Source organism: Dreissena polymorpha, chromosome 5 (genome assembly GCF_020536995.1).
Source record: "Dreissena polymorpha isolate Duluth1 chromosome 5, UMN_Dpol_1.0, whole genome shotgun sequence".
Lineage (NCBI taxonomy): Eukaryota > Metazoa > Mollusca > Bivalvia > Myida > Dreissenidae > Dreissena > Dreissena polymorpha.
In genome coordinates this window covers 64,586,674-64,601,088 of record NC_068359.1, presented here as the reverse complement: position 1 = coordinate 64,601,088, position 14,415 = coordinate 64,586,674, and positions in this window count along the sequence as shown.

Genomic DNA, 14,415 nt, shown 5'->3' with positions numbered 1-14,415 from the left:
ATCAATGTACCTATGAAGTTTCATGATCCTAGGCCCAAGCGTTCTTGAGTAATCATCCGGAAACCACCTGGTGGACGCACCGACAGACCGACAGACCGACCGACATGAGCAAAGCAATATACCCCCTCTTCTTCGAAGGGGGGCATGATAATTGTGCAAACAACTAAGTACGTTGTCCCCACAATTTATTAACTGGAGACATTTGCTTAGTAAATTGGGCCACAACTTCTTAACTTGTTCCCAAAACTTATTAAGTTGTGGCCTCATCTTAGTAATTTGTTCATTTAACTTGAAGTTCCATGCAATTGTTACTGAGAAACAGCTCGTGACGGAAAATAGTGTCATGGACGGACGTAAGGACGGACATCGCAAAACAATATCCCTCCGGTAGGAGATAAAAACATTATTTTGGCTAGGTGCGTAGTTGTCGTAATATTCCACATATGAAGCAAATATTTATAACAAACACAATTCAAACTGTTTTTGAAATAAAAATATACACATAATAAACATCAAACAACAGTACGGTCATATTTAACAAAAGTGAAATTAAAGTCTTTGCTGTCCATATGGACGTTGTTATCGTACATGCAAATCAATCGGAAAATAAAAAAGTAAAACAAATAACTTACTTCAAAGACGAAGTGTCCCTGTAAAAGGTGTCTGCGTTCCCCAGATAATCAAAAGACTTATGCTCGCGAAAAACTGGTTCTGTGGGTAACGTGTTACATCCCTAGATGTTGGACAGCACCGTCGTTCGTTACTTACCAGAAGCCAGCCAATCAAAAGACAGAATAGCCAGACATTTCAAGAGCCTGGTGTATTCAGAGCATTCCATCTTTCTGGCGACCGAGGTCAGAGAGGTCAACTAGTTGAGTTGTGTATAAATGTCATAGTTCATTTACCGGTCATCGCTGCCTCTTTCACGACTACCTTATGTGCTGACCACCCCAGTGACCTTTTAGGGGAAAATAATTTAATTTTGAACCAAAGTAGGTCAAATTTACCCAATTCATTATTATACACCAGTCCACGGTGGCCAATTAGACTATATCCTTCACTGCTATAAAAAGGAGATTTATTTTACAATCATAAAAAAATGAAAATCATATTAGATCCCTTATAATATAAAATAGATAAATGTGATTAGGTGTATCTTTCGTTAAGTGTATAGATTTTACCTATTATAACCATAATTAGTATTGCTATCATCATCATCATTAACTCCAGCATCATATTAATCACCAACATCAACATAACCATCAATATCATCATTGCCATTATTATCACCACTATTGTATTATCATTATCATAATTATTACCATTTTTGATTTTTTTGTCCATAGTTTGTTTACTTAATTGGCGAGGAACGACCGATGGACGGCCGACGGTTGGACGAGGGACGACCGATGGACGTCCGACGGTTAGACGAGGGACGACATATGGACGGCCGTCGGTTATTCATTGGTCGGTCCTCGCCCAACAGCGGGTCGTCCATCGGTCGTCCATCGGTCGTCCATCGGTCGTCCACCGGTCGTCCATCATACAACCGTCGTTCGTCCATATGACGTCCCTCGCCCAACCGTCGGTCATCCATAGGTCGTCCATTTGTCGTCCATCAGTCGTCCAACGGTCGACTATCAGTCATCAATCGGTCGTCCCTCGTCCAACAGTCATTCGCCCATATGTCGTCCCTCGCCCAACCGTCGGTCGTCCATCGGTCGTCCCTCGTCGATCGATCGTCCATCGGTCGCCCCTCGTCCAACTGTTGCCCGTACATCGGTCGTCCATTGTCTGCCCTTGTCCGTCCGTCGGTTGTCCATCGGTCGTCCCTTATCCGTCTGTCGGTCGTCCATCGGTTATCCCTCGTACAACAGTCGTTCGTCCATATGTCGTCCCTCGCCCATACTTCGGTAGTCCATCGGTCGTCCATCGATTGTCCCTCGAAGATCGGTCATCCATCGGTCGTCCATCGTTCAACTGTTGGCCGTCCATCGGTCATCCATTGTCTGCCAATGTCCGTCGGTCGTCCATCGGTCGTCCCTTATCAATCTGCCGGTCGTCCATCGGTTATTCCTCTCCGGTCCGTCGGACATCGGTTGGTCGTCCATCGGTCAGCTCGACATTTAAAAATTATTGTACAATACTATATGCGAATGTCGAACTGAATGTCGAGCTGGAATGCCGAGCCAGCTCGACATTCAAAAATAAGCATACAACACTTTATGCGAATGCCGAACTGAATGTCGAGCTGGAATGCCGAGCCAGCTCGTCATTCAAAAATTATTGTACAACACTATATCCGAATGTCGAACTGAATGTCGTGCTGGAATGCCGAGCCAGCTCGTCATTCAAAAATTATTGTACAATACTATATACGAATGTCGAACTGAATGTCGAGCTGGAATGCCGAGCCAGATCGACATTCGAAAAAAGCATACAACACTGTATGCGAATGCCGAACTGAATGTCGAGCTGGAATGCCGAGCCAGCTCGACATTCGAAAATAAGCATACAATACTATATGCGAATGCCGAACTGAATGTCGAGCTGGAATGCCGAGCCAGCTCGACATTCGAAAATAAGCATACAACACTATATGCGAATGCCGAACTGAATGTCGAGCTGGAATGCCGAGCCAGCTCGACATTCGAAAATAAGCATACAACACTTTATGCGAATGCCGAACTGAATGTTGAGCTGGAATGCCGAGCCAGCTCGTCATTCAAAAATTATTGTACAACACTATCTCCGAATGTCGAACTGAATGTCGAGCTGGAATGCCGAGCCAGCTCGACATTCAAAAAAAATTGTACAACACTATATCCGAATGTCGAACTGAATGTCGAGCTGGAATGCCGAGCCAGCTCGACATTCGAAAATAAGCATACAACACTTTATGCGATTGCCGAGCTGAATGTCGAGCTGGAATGCCGAGCCAGCTCGAGATTCGAAAATAAGCATACAACACTGTATGCGAATGCCGAACTAAATGTCGAGCTGGAATGCCGAGCCAGCTCGACATTCGAAAATAAGCATACGACACTATATGCGAATGCCGAACTGAATGTCGAGCTGGAATGCCGAGCCAGCTCGTCATTCAAAAAATATTGTACAACACTATCTCCGAATGTCGAACTGAATGTCGAGCTGGAATGCCGAGCCAGCTCGTCATTCTAAAATTATTGTACAACACTATCTCCGAATGTCGAACTGAATGTCGAGCTGGAATGCCGAGCCAGCTCGTCATTCAAAAATTATTGTACAATACTATCCCCGAAAGTCGAACTGAATGTCGAGCTGGAATGCCGAGCCAGCTCATCATTCAAAAATAAGTATACAACACTATATGCGAATGCCGAACTGAATGTCGAGCTGGAATGCCGAGCCAGCTCGACATTCGAAAATAAGCATACAACACTATATGAGAATGCCGAACTGAATGTCGAGCTGGAATGCCGAGCCAGCTCGTCATTCAAAAATTATTGTACAGAACTATATCCGAATGTCGAACTGAATGTCGAGCTGGAATGCCGAGCCAGCTCGACATTCAAAAAAATGTACAACACTATATCCGAATGTCGAACTGAATGTCGAGCTGGAATGCCGAGCCAGCTCGACTTTCAAACAAAAATTGTACAACACTATATACGAATGTCGAACTGAATGTCAAGCTGGAATGCCGAGCCAGCTCGACATTCGAAAATAAGCATACAACACTGTATGCGAATGCCGAACTGAATGTCGAGCTGGAATGCCGAGCCAGCTCGACATTCAAAAATAAGCATACAACACTATATGCGAATGCCGAACTGAATGTCGAGCTGGAATGCCGAGCCAGCTCGTCGTTCAAAAATTATTGTACAACACTATCTCCGAATGCCGAACTGAATGTCAAGCTGGAATGCCGAGCCAGCTCGACATTAAAAAAAATTGTACAGAACTATATCCGAATGTCGAACTGAATGTCGAGCTGGAATGCCGAGCCAGCTCGACATTCAAAAAAATGTACAACACTATATCCGAATGTCGAACTGAATGTCGAGCTGGAATGCCGAGCCAGCTCGACTTTTAAACAAACATTGTACAACTCTATATACGAATGTCGAACTGAATGTCGAGCTGGAATGCCGAGCCAGCTCGACATTTGAAAATAAGCATACAACACTGTATGCGAATGCCGAACTGAATGTCGAGCTGGAATGCCGAGCCAGCTCGACATTCAAAAATAAGCATGCAACACTATATGCGAATGCCGAACTGAATGTCGAGCTGGAATGCCGAGCCAGCTCGACCTTCGAAAATAAGCATACAACACTATATGCGAATGCCGAACTGAATGTCGAGCTGGAATGCCGAGCCAGCTCGACATTCGAAAATAAGTATACAACACTATATGCGAATGCCGAACTGAATGTCGAGCTGGAATGCCGAGCCAGCTCGACATTCGAAAATAAGCATACAATACTATATGCGAATGTCGAACTGAATGTCGAGCTGGAATGCCGAGCCAGCTCGACATTCGAAAATAAGCATACAACACTGTATGCGAATGCCGAACTGAATGTCGAGCTGGAATACCGAGCCAGCTCGACATTCAAAAATAAGCATACAACACTATATGCGAATGCCGAACTGAATGTCGAGCTGGAATGCCGAGCCAGCTCGTCATTCAAAAATTATTGTACAACACTATCTCCGAATGCCGAACTGAATGTCAAGCTGGAATGCCGAGCCAGCTCGACATTAAAAAAAAATTGTACAACACTATATCCGAATGTCGAACTGAATGTCGAGCTGGAATGCCGAGCCAGCTCGACATTCGAAAATATGCATACAACACTATTTGCGAATGCCGAACTGAATGTCGAGCTGGAATGCCGAGCCAGCTCGACATTCGAAAATAAGTATACAACACTATATGCGAATGCCGAACTGAATGTCGAGCTGGAATGCCGAGCCAGCTCGACATTCGAAAATAAGCATACAACACTATATGCGAATGCCGAACTGAATGTCGAGCTGGAATGCCGAGCCAGCTCGTCATTCAAAAATTATTGTACAGAACTATATCCGAATGTCGAACTGAATGTCGAGCTGGAATGCCGAGCCAGCTCGACATTCAAAAAAATGTACAACACTATATCCGAATGTCGAACTGAATGTCGAGCTGGAATGCCGAGCCAGCTCGACTTTTAAACAAAAATTGTACAACTCTATATACGAATGTCGAACTGAATGTCGAGCTGGAATGCCGAGCCAGCTCGACATTCGAAAATAAGCATACAACACTGTATGCGAATGCCGAACTGAATGTCGAGCTGGAATGCCGAGCCAGCTCGACATTCAAAAATAAGCATGCAACACTATATGCGAATGCCGAACTGAATGTCGAGCTGGAATGCCGAGCCAGCTCGACCTTCGAAAATAAGCATACAACACTATATGCGAATGCCGAACTGAATGTCGAGCTGGAATGCCGAGCCAGCTCGACATTCGAAAATAAGTATACAACACTATATGCGAATGCCGAACTGAATGTCGAGCTGGAATGCCGAGCCAGCTCGACATTCGAAAATAAGCATACAACACTATATGCGAATGCCAAACTGAATGTCGAGCTGGAATGCCGAGCCAGCTCGTCATTCAAAAATTATTGTACAGAACTATATCCGAATGTCGAACTGAATGTCGAGCTGGAATGCCGAGCCAGCTCGACATTCAAAAAAATGTACAACACTATATCCGAATGTCGAACTGAATGTCGAGCTGGAATGCCGAGCCAGCTCGACTTTCAAACAAAAATTGTACAACACTATATACGAATGTCGAACTGAATGTCGAGCTGGAATGCCGAGCCAGCTCGACATTCGAAAATAAGCATACAACTCTGTATGCGAATGCCGAACTGAATGTCGAGCTGGAATGCCGAGCCAGCTCGACATTCAAAAATAATCATACAACACTATATGCGAATGCCGAACTGAATGTCGAGCTGGAATGCCGAGCCAGCTCGTCATTCAAAAATTATTGTACAACACTATCTCCGAATGCCGAACTGAATGTCAAGCTGGAATGCCGAGCCAGCTCGACATTAAAAAAAAATGTACAACACTATATCCGAATGTCGAACTGAATGTCGAGCTGGAATGCCGAGCCAGCTCGACATTCGTAAATATGCATACAACACTATTTGCGAATGCCGAACTGAATGTCGAGCTGGAATGCCGAGCCAGCTCGACATTCGAAAATAAGTATACAACACTATATGCGAATGCCGAACTGAATGTCGAGCTGGAATGCCGAGCCAGCTCGACATTCGAAAATAAGCATACAACACTATATGCGAATGCCGAACTGAATGTCGAGCTGGAATGCCGAGCCAGCTCGTCATTCAAAAATTATTGTACAGAACTATATTCGAATGTCGAACTGAATGTCGAGCTGGAATGCCGAGCCAGCTCGACATTCAAAAAAATGTACAACACTATATCCGAATGTCGAACTGAATGTCGAGCTGGAATGCCGAGCCAGCTCGACTTTTAAACAAAAATTGTACAACTCTATATACGAATGTCGAACTGAATGTCGAGCTGGAATGCCGAGCCAGCTCGACATTCGAAAATAAGCATACAACACGGTATGCGAATGCCGAACTGAATGTCGAGCTGGAATGCCGAGCCAGCTCGACATTCAAAAATAAGCATACAACACTATATGCGAATGCCGAACTGAATGTCGAGCTGGAATGCCGAGCTAGCTCGACATTCGAAAATAAGCATTCAACACTATATGCGATTGCCGAACTGAATGTCGAGCTGGAATGCCGAGCCAGCTCGACATTCGAAAATATGCATGCAACACTATTTGCGAATGCCGAACTGAATGTCGAGCTGGAATGCCGAGCCAGCTCGACATTCGAAAATAAGCATACAACACTATATGCGAATGCCGAACTGAATGTCGAGCTGGAATGCCGAGCCAGCTCGACATTCGTTAATTTGAATGTTGAACTAATGTCGAACGTCGAACGGCGAGCCAACTTCACGCACCTGTCAATGTCACTGTGACCTCTACAAAAATATAAAATTCTGACAAGCTTTCACAGCTCAGCGTGGCACCAGATATGCGGTGCTCTTGTTTATTATCAGATTTCATCGGTAATCAATCATATTAACATCATATTGATGGCAAAACTGTGTTGTTGCTGTATGCTTTACAATCATTTTTTCTGAGTTTTTAGGTTTTTTACAAAGAAATTTTAGAACACAAACCATGGGGACTAAACAAAATCATTTCATTTTGTTTTATATATGGTATCATTAACATTCAAAATCTTTAATTTTATTATTATAAATGCAGTTGCCATGAAGAAGAAGTGTCAAATTTTGACTAAGGTCATTGTTAATCTTTGCTGTCTGCAATATTTAATTACTAATTTTAAGATTATTTTTTAGTTTCCTATAAACCATATGAACACATTAAATGCAATTTGATTGATATGTTCAAATAAAATTGTTATGTCATAAGAACTTATTTAGAACCTTTTTTCTTTATAGGTGGTCACACAGATTGACAGAAAACTATCAACAACAGAGGCGTATCCAGAATTTTTTCCGAGGGGGGAGGCTCAACTGGGGAGGGTGCGGAAGGGTTGTCCCCTTCCGTCGTTGATTTTTTTTAATGGTACCTTAAAATGATGCAATTTCATGCTATCTTATCAGCATTTTGCATGATAAAAGTGCATGTAAAACAAGAACTTGAGTTTAGACATCAAGTGTGACAGACACACAGACAGACAGACAGACACACAGGGGTAAATCAAATGTCTCTCAAACCAGTATTTTGTTTTAATAACATTACTACGCTTAAAATAATTATAGACACGACTAAAATAAGAAAAAAACCCAGTTTAATTGCATTAAAAATCTTACTTCAACAGAAATAGTCCAAATTTATGCCTTTTCCATGCATTTTTTCGGTACTCTTCATTAAACTTGCGCATAAATTGCAGACCACTGCGCTAGTGTAAACACATAATTTCAAGTATTTGATTTATTTTAAAGAAAATTCGTTTATTTTTCACGATTACCAGAAATTGTTGCATGGAACAATCTGTGCGCGCACATCGCGAAAATATGAGACATGCCGATATCCACATATTCAGTGGTTACACCCTGTCCCGATTTGATGATAATTTAATAAAATCTTTTAATAGTAATATATATGCCGAAATTGTATTGGAACAAATTGCGAACGTTGTAGTTTTTTCCAGTTCTTGAGCACTTTTTCATGTCAATGTTGCTCAAAAGAAGATCGACCGTTAAAACAGAAACTTGTTAAATGGTAAATTAAACTTATAAAAAAAGTAAAATTAATCTTTCGGTTTCTCTAAATTTGTTCAGTGAATCGAATTTTCGAAGTTTTGTTGACCTCATGTCTATTGCAATTGTGTACTCTCGCTTTTCGGATGTTACCTCTCGACTCGAGGTAAACAACGCGCGAAGTGTATGTCATTTGCGGATGTGTATGGAACTATCGGCTTTGTGTGGTTAAATACGCTCTAAATAAACAATTTTGACATGGATTTAACAGGAATGAAATAAATCTTTTTAGGTACATCGTTTATTGCGGCAATGTTTGAATTCATTCAGAAATTATTTTAGTTGTTTCCTTAACCGCTCGACTGAAGGTAATTGGAGGATATTGTTTTTCACAAGTCCCATACGGCAGCCATTTGTAAACATTTACCTATAGCTAAATGTATCGATGAATTTCATAAGTTGAATGTATCTCCTTCAGCCAATCAAATAGCGCAGTTTATCACTTACAGTCAATGAAGCGTGCAGTTTAGCTGGCGAAGGTTAGATCGTCTGTACACATGCCTGGGGCTAATCACACAAATTGACAACTGTTAATGGCCTAATTAGGGGCATATGACAGGAAATACACAAGTGGATTGGAACTGTAAGGGGCTCATTTTTTTAAATCATATCTAGCCAGCCAGCTGGGGGGGGGGGGGGCTTTAGCCCCCCACCTTAATACGCCTCTGAACAATCTTTTTTTCCCCAATATCTTTGAACACATTTCTTTAAACTCTATACTGTGCTTTTGTACATACTGTAATGTCCATTTATCCCATTTAAATTTCTATAATAATGCTGTAAACATTGCAAAACCCACTTTTGCAGTCCATAAACTTTCATTTGCAGGCTGTTTTATGGTCATGAACAGAGATCAGCGAGTCACGAAGCTAAGGGAGAGGCACGCAATAGCCAGACACCGCCTCAACATTGTAGTTGCTGCTATGGTTATAATTGAGTAATTCGAAGAACCACAGCGACGTTAAAGACGATGGTGGGTCAAGCCTTGGATTCAGAGACGATCCCTCTACGGGCAATACGAAACCCCTTTTGCATGAATTGCGTCTCGAGAACCCGGCCGATTTCGAAGCTTATTTGCGTCTCAAGTCAGAGTTGTTTCAAGAACTATGTACAAGAGTCGGGCCTCGCATTCAAATTAATCAAGAGTGAGTATAAATTGTCGGAAATACTTATTGATGTACTTATATACTTATAGTAACACTTGAGACCGATCCCGACTGTCATTCGAATTAAAATTCAAAGAGCTTTCGGGATAATGTGAAATGCATTCGTAATAGTTCTAAGCATTCTGCGAGCATTTGTATCAATGTTGTACTTTTATCAATGACCTGTTATTTTTGTCAAAATAAGGTAATCTATCTAGGCTCTACCAAATTAGGTTTGTTTGTTAACAAATACAGCGTCAAGTACCTAAACTGAAACAATTTAATGCCGTGAAAATGCGGAATAACAAAGCGCAGATTTAAAGAGTGACTTTGAAAACATTTTAGAGATTATTTCAAACGACTGATACATTTTTGTGTTTTCAGTAGACGGCCTCCCCTGAGCATTGGCATAAAGCTGGTCATCACCTTTCGCTTGTTGGCCACAGGCAACTCTTACCATTCACTGGCGTTTGACTTTTTTTGACTGGGAAATTGCTTCAGCTTTCTCAGGATTTGTATGTGGCTGCGATGGCTCTTCTTTCTCCTGGTCATGCTGTCCATCATTGGGCTGACCTTCTGTTTGAGGAGGTAGCATTTGCCGTGCTGCGACCTTTCTCTTCGGCATCTTGACTTTAAAATTGAGGTGTTTGGCGCTGAATCTACCCACGTGATCTGTCCACGTGCATTTACCGGAATCCTTCGGTCTCCTCACGAGCTCCGTCCGGTGTCTGTCAGTCATCGTGCGGAGGCCCTCCGGCAATCGGACGGTCGCCGGCCGATGTATATGTCTCTGTGAAATATCTTGATTTTTGCCGATACGCGTACGATGAATCCGATGTCGGACGATCGCCGGGCGATAACCGTGCGTTGATATTCCGATCTTTTTACGATTTCAATACGATTCCTTCCCGGGACCGACGTCGGGTAAAATGTTAAGTGAGACGTAAAAATAATTCGGACGCCGCCCGATGCCACAAAATGACCCGATGCCCGTGCGATCATCGCCCGGTCGCCAGCCAAATGAGCGGAAAAAGACGTCGGCCGCTGATCGGACGGCGATCTGTCTCTATTTGTGACTGAGGTATAAGACAATATAAATTCAAAAGAAGTTGTTTGTTTTGCACTTAATAAAGCTTTTTGCGGACATGTATGGTATTGAAAAAAATATATTTAAAGATTTGAACTGAAAAAAACAACAGATTTAACATATTCTCATAATTATGTATATTTCCCAAACACATGAAAAAACATTTGAATAGCACAATTTTTACTGATTTTTTTTAATGTAATATAAATTTAATATCAAGTATATGGACACATATTTTTAATAGCATAAGTATTAGGAACTTGCAAGAATAAATTGTGTCATCCTGACATAATTCAACCAGTAAAATTTAACTTCATAAAAATAGGAACATTTAAAAACAGTTTGCTTTCTCCCTGTGTTTTGTTCATATGTACATTAAGCCAGATGTGTAAAACTTTTTCATGAATTTAAATTAATGCATTAGTTTCCATGAGTGAATGGCATTATGTTTAAGTATATTATGAGTGACTGAACTTTTTCACAAATATTTCAGTCATTGTGTTGGTAAAGCATGTAAAGTGATTCAGATTTACACAAGTGCCCGCTTGTCATACCAATTGCCCCATACCAATGACCCAGGATGGATCCCAATTTCTCAAATTTTGTATTAAGAACTAATCACAACTGGTACATACCCTGACATATATTTTACCAATCCATGCATTTTTTTAAATATTGAACAAAAAATATAATATTATTATATATGTGAAGAAGCATACATTATGATAATTGCAAATGCCTATTGTCTCAAATTAATAGAAGCATTCATGGACAATGTTAATTTATCACAGAAAAAAGATTATCATTTTAAATGCATTTATGAGTAAAAATCTGTTCTTGATTTTTTTAAATATTTTGCACACAAGTATAAATATAAACACGGTAAAAACATGATGTTTATTGTTATAAAATTATCTAGAAGTGCGACAAGTGAATACAAGCTACAAAGTTTGTTAATTCTTATAAAACCATACTGTACTTCTGTACATTATCATTGATCAGTAAATGAAATTAAAAAAAATACTACCTTCTTTACAGAGGCCATTGCTGATGTTCTTCTCATTATAGGACATTCCATTTGTAATTCAGTGACGCACTAAACATAATCAAAGATACTCTTCCAGTAAATTGAATTCCTGTCAGGAAACTCCTTGATTATGTTTCTGTAAACTCAGATGTGTTAGCTACAATACACATGCCTGTCTTCTCAGTATTATCCATCCATTTTTTTCCAGTTTGCTCCAGCAATTCCAGTTTGAAATATATCTAACTAACCTTCGTAAAAGATTTGCTTCAGTAAGAATCATCTCTTCTGTTTTAACAAAGAGCATATCCAGCACAACAAAGAATGGCCACACTTAATTTTAAAAGAATAAAAAAATTGAACTTTTTTACAGTTGACCCACCAAAAATCAATCACTGTCGTCATGGTCGACTTCAGGGAGAATGCTGGGAAAGATGAAGAAACATCGGAAGGCAGAGTAGGCTCGGTTGCAGTTGTCACGTGTCGGGGAGATCTGCTTGGAAACCACAAAAACACGACATGACGTCATTTCTGACGTCACCATTTGTGTCACTCGTATTGTGCACCGGAAAGCATTTTGCGGTATTTTTTCTGTTCTAGAGAACATGTACGCAAGCGTGTTGGAAGTGAGTAATTTCTATCACAGTAACTTGCATTATTAGTTACGCAATATTTAGCGTAATTTTCGAGTGCGCTGTGTTGCGGCGAGTTCTTGGTGGAGTGCTTCCGGTGCGGTTGACCGGAAGTGCGTCCAAACTCGGCCGCCAGCCACTCCATGCTCTTCGTGAGCCCGTTACCTCGAAGGGCACTCGTCTCCAGGATATCTGCCTGAAACAAATGATAACATAATTTTAGATTAAAACCGGATACTCTTTTACTTAAAGGCACAGTTAAAGAGCTTGCTAAACATACCGGCAACTGTGTAACTTAAATTTTAATTTTCAAGTTTAAGGAATGTAAATTCTCTGTAAGTTGCTTTTATGTATAAGTCCTCTCTTTTTATGACCAGCAACACTTTCCTTGCTAATGGCTGAGTGTGCTGCTATTGATGCAGCAGAGTTTTGATATCAGCTGATAACAGTCACCGCCCTGCGATCATAGCAGGTTAACAGTACACCGGAGTATTTAACCCTATTTCACATTCTCCCAGGTACGGATATTTAACCCGGGTCGCCGCGCTTCTCACCTTAGCGATCCGGGTTCAATCCCTTTTCCAGAAAGCATCAAAACGTGTAGAATGTATGGTGTAAGGACACGTATTTATGCCTATTCGTGTTTATCGGTCATGTTAGATATTCATAATATTTATATAGGGAGTGAGATATTTTCTATCTTTGGTGAAGTATAATAAAATGTTGTTCGGTAATCAATCAAACCACTCCCTATTATCCATAACAAAGTTTTGAAAACTATGGGCGGAGACCATCTAAACATAATTATATAATATAATAAGTAGTGACGGAAAAGAGGGCGCTGAAATGAGAAAAGAACAGAACAATAATAAGGTCGTTAATTGTCATCTTGGAGAGATTTTTAATTATGATAATGACTATTTCATAGAGAAAGATACACAGGATTCAGTCTCCATTATATATATCCACGTGTATCTGTTTAAATTATTGTATTTTATATTATTGTAGAAATACATATTATGAATATTATCTCTTGTCTACCGACTTGATCGAGCTGATTTATTTCGAATTCGCGTATTGTTTGCGCTAGATTGCAAACATTATTAAGTGCATTATCATATGCATATACGATGCATAAACATTCAGTAGAATCATTCCTTAAAACTTTAAGACCGTTCCTGGTCGGAAAGGTAAAGCATGGGTTTATAGTTAGATATTGATAACGTTACATCTTCAGCCGACTTTTACATTACCCCCCCCCCCTTATGTGTCGTATCATGTACGTGTCAATATCATCGAACGTATACTTTGCAAACCGTCCGTATAGTGTTCATGTAACGTGACGTCAATCTTTATGAAATATGTATTGCTCTCACGTCAGGTGTTACAGTACAATATCGAGGAAATTTGTTCTTTGCAGTGAAGGATTATGATTTCATGAGTCGTTATATAAAAAATATGTTTATGAGTCGCGGAATAACGAGTATAAATCTGTTTCATTTGATCCACATGAGATGCTAATATAATATGTCACTGAAATCAACATAATTTCAATTATTGTATACTATTTTCGATGCATTTATAAAATGCGCGAGTTTGACTGAGCTTCCGAACAGTTCATATAATATGTCGAAATAAATATAATGTTATATGATTATGCCTAGAAAAGTATCGCTAAGTGTTATTGTGTGAATAAATTGCTCTTTCTAGTTCGTTCATCTCTGTCTAAAAGTAACATTTAATGTATTTATGCTTTTCATTTGTCATATATTTTTAACACGTCGAAATTTAAACTGTACAAATAAGACCAGTAGCCCCCAAACACTTTCAACAAAACCATAATTGGTAACCAAAACTCTCATGTCTGTATCTTTCACTGGTATGTTACTCTGAGTCACATGACGTACCATCTTGTCCTTGGCGCCGATGTCCCAGGCGGTGAACGTGATATTCCGGTACAGCAACTGCTTCACGTTAAACACTGAAACAAACACACGTGACCGTCACGTGGTCAATACGTAGCTTCATACGGACGTTACCATTCAGAATAGCAATATTATGTTATGCTAAGAACATGTTGATATTGTATTGAATATTTTATACACTTAACATCATAATGTCTCCATATAGACAATTCCAGCTT